The sequence below is a fragment of the Gymnoscopelus braueri genome (genome assembly GCF_963280865.1).
Source record: "Gymnoscopelus braueri genome assembly, chromosome: 19".
Lineage (NCBI taxonomy): Eukaryota > Metazoa > Chordata > Actinopteri > Myctophiformes > Myctophidae > Gymnoscopelus > Gymnoscopelus braueri.
In genome coordinates this window covers 20,530,419-20,539,067 of record NC_137621.1, presented here as the reverse complement: position 1 = coordinate 20,539,067, position 8,649 = coordinate 20,530,419, and the positions used below count along the sequence as shown (strand labels likewise).

Genomic DNA, 8,649 nt, shown 5'->3' with positions numbered 1-8,649 from the left:
AAACATGCGCAATGGTTAAAGGATGCTTATTGAACCCGCCCTTGGTCGTCTGTGATTGGCTACTTGGCACCAAAGCCTTTGTTTGATTGGTGGGACGACCAGTCTGTCAGAGAAGAATCTAGAATCCCCTAGCAGAAGGCATCATGATGATGGGGACGGTGCTAGATTAGTGTTGCCATGTCCGCTAATCACAAGCGACTTTGGGCTTGTTTTTCTGGTAAATTCCTTGTCAATATTGGTAGTTTACGGGTTGCGTTTTTATTCTTGCTTGTTTCTAAAGTGTAGCTGCTTATTAGGGCTTGTTTCCTAATGTTGTTTAGTGTTTCTCAAACATTTCAAGTCAAGGACCCCCAAATTAATATGTATTTGTCTGCGGACCCCCATCTGAAAATATCAAAATTTCTTCAAGATGTGTTTTGAAACTAGCAGACCTACAAGCTCGTCGTGATGCGACGCGTTGTGAGCTTGTAGATCGGATATTTTCAAATAACCGATTAAAGGGTGAAGGGCTCGCTTCTTTTGGGCTTGTTTTCATAGACCTGGTTGCTTGTTTCTCTCTCAAAATCTGGCAACACTGTGCTAGATCCCATATCCGGAGGGACGGTTACGCCGTGTGATTGGCTAGATGGTTGTCAGGGAGGCAACAGCAACAAAACTTCAAATGTATTGCATTTTCTTTGGGAATTACATTCTTCATTCATAGTTACAATGATGATGACAGTTAGACTGTCGTTTAAACAAGATGGTTTTATTTTCTCTTTCTCTCTCTATCTTTTGAGAAGCTGTCACTTCGTCATCTCTAGTTCAGTAGTTGTTCTCTACTCAACGGTAACGGTAACTGTAGTTTCTGCGTCACTGGTTGCCTGACAACCAAGTAGCCAATCACATTGTGAGCGGGGACCTGTGTGTTCGTCAGAGACAGGTGCAGGACCAAAGCAAGGTCTGACTCTATGGAGTGAAATAGATGGATTCAAAAGTAGTTTATTTGTCACTCACTCATACAAGAACTCAAGAAGCGAAATGGTGGGACATTGTTGAAAAGTAATTCAAACTGTGTAGACTAATATCATATTAGTCTTTGTCCCATATTACTAATATTATCCCATATTAGTAATATGGGATAAATCAACTCAAATTCACGCTTTCATTCATGCAGCAGCAAAAGGTAGGCTATTATACAAATTAAGGACAAATTCAGTTTAACAAATAACTTATGAACACTGAAAACACCAGAAAATTGCCCATTGCGAAATGTAGGCTATTTTGACAAAAAATTCACAAAAAATAAATACTCCATCCCATGTCTATGTAATGTCATCATCAGCAGATGGTTAAAATATGAAAAAATATGGACAGACATTATTATTTTTTATAGATTTTTGGATTTTCTTTTGTGAAGGAATTCTTTTTTAAATTTGCCCTAAATAGAGACACCAGGGTTAATGTGGTTAACATGCATGTTTAATTAAATTGTGATATCACCATAAATATCAAACGTATATCAGTTCCCAAAAGGAAATGTATTTAATTCAGTCTGACCAGAAGCAGGGATAAAACCTATCCTCTCTGACCATGAAAATGGTGGTCCCCGGACCAGACGTTGAAAGCCAGAGCTCCGTAGTATTTATATAGTGCTTTTCGCCAAAGCACTTTACACCATTCACACACACATTCACAGCGGAGGAAACCATGCAAGGCACCAACCTGCTCACCGGGAGTTCGACACGTATAGCAAGTAGGAGACATGGGATCGAACCTGGAACCTTCGGATTCCAAGGCCACTCTACCTCCTGAGCCACTTCTGCGTAAAGTTCTGCCCATACCATAGTGATGTTGAACTTGGGGTAAAACCTTGTAAAGCTACCTGTCCTGCAAAAAAGTGTGCAAGTTCATTGGATGAGCAGTTCTCTAAGCAGCCTGCTCTAAATAGGCTTGCTGTGTAATGATGACTATGAAGTTGATTGTGCTCACCAGACACAGCTCCCCTATCCACTAATGCTTTAGTGACTAAAGCATTATGTGGATCTGGGGATCTGCATAGAAAGTGTGGTATATTGGCCCGTATTGCTTATGAACAGTATGCAAGTCAAAATCAGATATAAATGATAGAAGTTATTTTACTACAGTCAGGAGTAGCCATGTGTTGTAGACCGACACAGTCTAACTGTCTGCACTTCTGGGCTATTCCTGACTGTAGTAAAATAACTTCTATCTCGGACTCCATGTGACCCATCTATGTCATCTATAACGTCAGTCATATCTATGATGTATGACTCCAAATTTGGACAAGGTTTTGGTACGACCACAGCCCCATTGACTTCCATTATAAAATTAAAGTTACAAATTTCAAAAAGTATAAAACATATGAAATGTACTTCTTCTTTGTGTACTGGCAGCGTGCAGACAAAGTTGCCAAATGAGTTAATAAAAAAGGAAAAAGTTAATAAACTAGAAAAAGTGCTCCTCGGAGTGGTTGAAGAGCAGCGTCACGCGAAGCTTGGCTAATCAAAAAGAGGGACAGGGAGGAAAAATGAGGGGAGGAAACATGAGGGACAGGGAGGAAAAGAGGGACAGACCGACCCCCTGGGTCTGGCAAAAAAGTGAAAAAGAAAAAGGTATACTTACAATGGTTGATCATCATGTTCAGGTTTCCGTGCGTAGCATTGGCCGTGTTATTGCGTTGGTGAAATAGGCTCCCTCTCTCCCACTCCGCCTCTCACTATTCCTGTTTGTGATGCGTTGGATCAGCTTGTTGAAGTTCGGTACCCAGCGTTGCCCAGGTTATTGCGTGTGATAGCCCCCCCCCTGTTCCCCCTGCCTCAGACAGACACACAACTTGAGCTTTATATAGAATAATGTTGTATTCTATATTATACTCTCTATGTATATATATATATGGTTCTTTAATGGCATGGCTCTGAAGGATGCTAGTCGTCAATAAGAGGGTCTGTCTGTGTGTCGGAGCATTTTTCTTCCATATGTTTTATGTTTTAATGTCATTTTGGGGTTTGGATACGTTTATGCTGGTTTCACCCATACATTTCTTATTGTAATAATTATCCAAGGGAAGGGGTGAGCTTGTGCTGCATCACCATAGCATAGCGGGACAAATGTGTGCCCTCCATTGAGCTGACCCTTGGCCCCATTATTCATGAGTTCATCAGGCTTTGACTTCTCCATTATCAGACTGAGACAGAGTTTTGAAAAGTAGATGGACTTATGTTGTTGACGACATTGAGCTCTGTCTGAACATCTGTTGGACAGCCATATGTGGGGACGCATGGCTGAGGCTCATCTCCATCCTGGGACTCAACCGTCGACATCTACGTGGGACTGCTGCTCAGTGGCATGCCGGGCGTTCTAAGTTGCGCCTGAACCTTCTTGAGGCTGACACCTTTCCTGATATCTGCCATGAGATGGTCAATCTTGCAGCCACCGCTTTGTGGCAGGATGACCTTTTTGATAGTTTTCCCATTCTCTCCTTTGTGTCTCTTTGATTCTTCCTCTGCCAGTTGCTTCTCTCTCTTCCCCTCCTTGACTGCGTGTTCTTTTCTGGTTTTGTTGTCATTCAAGGCCTTGATGAAGAGTCCACGGAAAGTCTTGATAATTCCAAAGAGCTTATCCAGGGAGAGCTCTTCACATAGGTACACGGCCATCTCACTTCTCTTTTTGCCAATTTCCAAGAACTTCTCATCTAAAGCTCTGCATGCCTGCAGGCTTTCCTCAATTACTTTTTCATATTAGTTTGTCACATCTTCCACAGAGTTGGAGACCTTCTGGGCAGTGTGCTTCAGTCGTTTCAGTAAGTCACTAGCCTCTGATTGGCTATACTCCAGGTTAACTTCTGCTGCCTTTTCACATATCTCTATATCATCTGGCAGTTCCAACAGCTCCGGATGGTTTAGCTCTGCTTCCTCCACAATGTGATGAAGCAGTGTGATGCCGCTCTCATTGTCTCTGGTCTCAACAAGCTTGAGAAGAGAGCTGATCTTGAACCCTACTGCGTTACCCATGTGACTTCCGTAGTTTAGGAAGTTTCCAACAGCTAGAATAAGCTTGCAGAAACTGGGCAAGAGGAGGCTCTCCCTGAGGGACTGACAGGCTTTCTCAACGAGTTTGGCTTTAGGTTTGAGCATATCCAGCACTGAAGCAGTTTCCTCGCAGAGCAGCATACACTCAATCCTCAACTGATAGCATGGGACAGTGAGAAGTGAGATGTAGAAGCGGTCTACATTAGCTAGCTTGTCTTTGTCTCCTTGGAATGACTTCAGATTTTCAATCTCGCGTTTATCTGGAAGGAGTTTTCGGAGCTGTTTAAGCACCTCCTCCGTCAACATGGTCCGATCCCCACTCTGGATCATAGCAACAAAGTCCTCATTCGTGCATTTGGACTGCTTCAATATTATGCTCAGATTAAAGTTTTTCTCTGTATCAATGAAAGTAATCTCTTTAGGTTCCTTTTTGACAGGAGCAGTTTTCCCCTTGTCTTTGTGCTGTGTCACTGGGATACAGAACAGCTGCTCAATGCTGCTGTAGTCAGGCTCCAGAGCGGGAGGGTCTTTCTGAGCCGACGTCCACATGGACTGGCCATCAGAAAGGGCATGAAAGCTTTTCCAGAATAGCCTCTTCATCGTCCGGGTCGGGCATCTTGCGGTTGACGCCATTGCAGAGTGGCCAAGTGACTGGCTGCTCTGAGCCACTATCATGCTTGTGGGAGGAGCAGGAGAAGGCAGACCAGGTGGAGGATTCCCTCCATAGCCCCCCATGCCTGGTGGGCGTAGAAGGGGTGGCATGACTGGACCACAGGGCAGCAGTGGGGCCTTTCCTTGTAAGGGCAGAGGTGGGGTGGGTCCACTACCTATGTTGGGTGGAGGGACAGAGTCACACATTGGGGTGGGTCCACTACCTATGTTGGGTGGAGGGGGAGAGTCACACTTTGGGGTGGGTCCACTACCTGCGTTGGGTGGAGGGAGAGGGTCAAACATTGGCATCTGAGCAGTTAAGGTGCTCCTGGCAAGTGTGTCTTTGACTCCGTTCAGCAGGTCTGTCTGATTGACCTTATTCGCATTGCTGACCGGCTGGCTGTCGACCTCACAATTATCTGCAGCGCTATTGCCTTTGGAGAACTGCTGCATGATCTTGTCACAGGATTCCATCTGAGAGTCTTGAGCCAGAGACTTAGTCATAGCCTCCAGGGCCGCCAAGGCCTGGAAGATGCGCTCAGGCCCCAGCAGCAGCAACGTCTGTCGGATGGACAACAGCAGGGAGGCTGGAGAGCTGCTCACCTTGTTGAATAGAGTAGTATACACCTCCAGATGATTACTCATGTCAATTCCCTCATTGACCTTCAACAACTCATTCTCATCATCAGCCATGACCTCTTTATAAGCTTCATGCACCTCCAGCACCTTGTTGTTGACCGCCAGCAGCCCTGTGTACTCGGTCAGGCCCCCTGGAACCATCCGTGAGATGCAGATTTCTGGGACCAGGCCAGGTCATGTGACTTCACCCACACGCTGGTGTAGTCATGAATGTAGTATCCTGGAGGCTTGTCCGAGGCGTGGCGAAGACGCATGTGGCAGTGGGACTCGGCCAAGTCTGTGATGGATTTGACGTGCTGTAAGTCCTGCAGGTTGCAGATGCCCTTGTGGCTCATGTCATTCCAAAGCACGACCTCCGCCTTCTTCCTGTCTGTCAGCATGCTGAAATTGTCGTAGTTGACCTCTACTTGTCTCTGTATGACGATCCTCAGTGGGAGGCGTGGTGTCAACATTGCCTTGCAGAAGTTGCCATCGTTGATTTGCAGCAGGTCGCCGTGATTATCAGCATTGCTGATCATCATCTCCATGTTGGCGATGGGGTGGATGATCTTTTAGAACTCGAACTTGTCTGGTTTGACCCAGTCCATGGAGAAGCGTTGGAACTCTGCACCAAACATGCTTTTCACCACCAAAGCATTACATTCCGCTTGTTGCAAAGGTTGCGATGTATTCATTTTTTCGTTCTGTTCGTAGAAGGCAGCAGTGCTGGGGGCAGGTACAGAGGTGGGTCTCTTCTCTATAGGCTCCTCAGCTGTGTCCCTCTCTGGATCGGGCTCCAGCATGGTGTCGACTTTCAGCTCCATAGCTGCAGGCTTCTGGCACAAGCTGTCGGAGATCCTGCTGCTCCTGACCATGTTGCTGTGCTCGTTCACTGGCTTGACCTCCACAATAGGTTTGTCCATGACCTGGTCCAGCGATTTCCCCGTCACCTCGATGCCGTTGACATCCACCACCACCAGTGGCCCAGTGCTCTCGGCCAGGCCCTCCAGAGCCATCCAGGAGATGAAGGTCCCGAGGCCATGTGGCATTACCCAGGCGCTGGTGCCACCACTGATGTAGAATCCCAGAGGCTTGTCCGAGCCAATACCGTAGAGACGCACGCAGCAGTGGGACTCGGGCAGGATGTCCAGGGCTGTGCTGGAGGTGTGCTGGAAGTCCTGCCGGAGGTGTGCTGGAAGTCCTGCCGCATGCCGACGCTGGTGTGCAGGCGTTTGCAGCTCATGTCGTTCCAAAGTGTGACCAACAGCTTCATTCTGCACGTTAGCGTGCTGAAATTGAGGTTGTCGATCTCTTCTTGTCTCTGTATGAAGAGCCTCAGCAGTGGGTGTGGCGTTAACACTGCATTGCAGAAGTTTCCGTCATTGTTGATTTGCAGCAAGTCGTCATGGACGTCAACGCAGTTGATGCCCATGTTGGCGATATGGTAAATATGCATAATTAGCTTGTAGAATTCCTTGAGCCTGCCAAGTTTGACCCGGTCCTCCAAGAAACAATGGAACTCTGCGCCATACTTGCCTTTCACTGCCAGAGCGTTACATTCTGTATGTCGCAAAGGTTGTGATTCATTACAACTCTGATTATTCTTTTCATTCTGTTCATAGGTGTCAGCTGCGGGTTCGAGGACAGGGATAGAGGTGGGGGTGTTCTTCTCTGTGTTCTCCTCAGCTGTGTGTGTCTGGTTGGGGCTCCACCATGGTGTCTGCTTTCGACTCTACAGCTGCAGGCTCTGAGTCCTCCAAAGTCGCAGCAGACTTCTTGTGGTCGTCTGGGGCGCTCCCCTGGTCGTCCGGGTAACTGTGGGACCCTGTGCTCATCGTCCTAGCCACGGCCGAAGACAAGCTCAGGTAGCCCTCCGACCCGCTGCTGTCGGAGGACTGGGCCAAGCTCTCGTCGTTAATCCGCAGCGTGACCACCACCGTCTTACTGGACATTGTGTCTCTTGTATGAAAGAATAGTGTGTCTACCGTCAAAACTATGGGGTGCTGTTATTGAATAGAATTATCTTTTTATGCTTTATTTATTTAACTGGGACAATGCAATGAATCCAGATTTGTCAGAGTACTTGGTTGCACTATTAGTACTTGGGGCCAGGCTTGATTTGTCAGTGATCTAAAAGGGACATGGGCAAGTGTTTCAACAGGAGCCGATTGAGACACACAGACAAACAGATTCCTGGATTTTTAAAATAAAAATATTGATTGATGATTCCTGCTTCTTCGTCAATGTAAATATGCCAGTTAGCTAAAAGGTATTTCTCTGACGGATGATTTTAAATTATTATGTGCCCATTGACTTGTAAATGAAAATGAAAAAATAAACAAAGTGCAGCGAGTCACCAACTTTAAATGACTTGGATGGCGTAAGTACGTCGTATTAATGAATGTATCTATAATTATGTGGCTCCAGCGATTGCTCTTCTAATGATCTCTACCAGGTCTAGAGAAGGGGATTGTGTTTAGCCCCTGTCCGTCTGTGTGTGTGAGAGAGTCTGTGAACAGCTACTCTGAAGCACTGCTGGACCGATCCGCGTATACTGTTTATTGCACACACACACACACTTCTAGCAGGCCAAGTAAGATAATGGGGTGTTACAAATATCACTGTTTTTTTTTGCCAAATGTGATTTTTTTGGGGGGTGTGAGTCTTGTGCCACAGTGCCAATGACCGTGTGTAATTGCCTTCAGAAATGCTTTCACTTCTACCATAGGGGCCACCACAAACATGAACAGTTTCACCGATCTGAGGCCTGCACCCCATGACTGACACAGCCCTTATAGGCGACCAAGCCTAGCGAAGATCTGTGCTCCGAAGAGTGCATTTTTCTAGTGTGTAACATTAATCTGATCCTTAGTGCCTATAAAATAACGTGTTCAGCCACCTCCATGGAATTTGTGGGTCACTAATTCCTGCATATTTGATGATTTAACAAACCTTTTATAAATTTTATGTCATACTATGCAACATAAATTGTCTCTTTTTTTTCTTTTTTTTTATGTGGAATGGTTATTGTGAAAGACACTGGTGAAATATTATATGAAAATAATATTAATAATTGAAAAAGCTACACAGTATGACCAGTGTAAAGTAACTACTGTATGTACTCAAGTACTGTGCTAAAGTACAATTTTGAGGATTCTTTACTTTACTGGAGTACATCCAATTTTCAATACTTTTACTTCTTCTCGACTACATCTCAGGGGCAAATATTGCACTTTTTATTCCATTAAAATTATTTGAAAAATTATTATTACAAAACACATTAAAAAACACATTAACCACTTCAGCCCTATGTATACTTAGGCTATTTGAGGCTATTTCATATGTTTAG

At 45.4% G+C, this 8,649-nt stretch overlaps 1 pseudogene across 1 annotated transcript; it reads right to left on the bottom strand.

Moving 5' to 3' along the window:
• Window positions 1–3,323: 3,323 nt before the first annotated feature.
• Window positions 3,324–5,375, bottom strand: LOC308074705 (inverted formin-2-like; annotated as a pseudogene). The gene has a single exon. The product of its transcript is annotated as an inverted formin-2-like (transcript).
• Window positions 5,376–8,649: the final 3,274 nt, after the last annotated feature.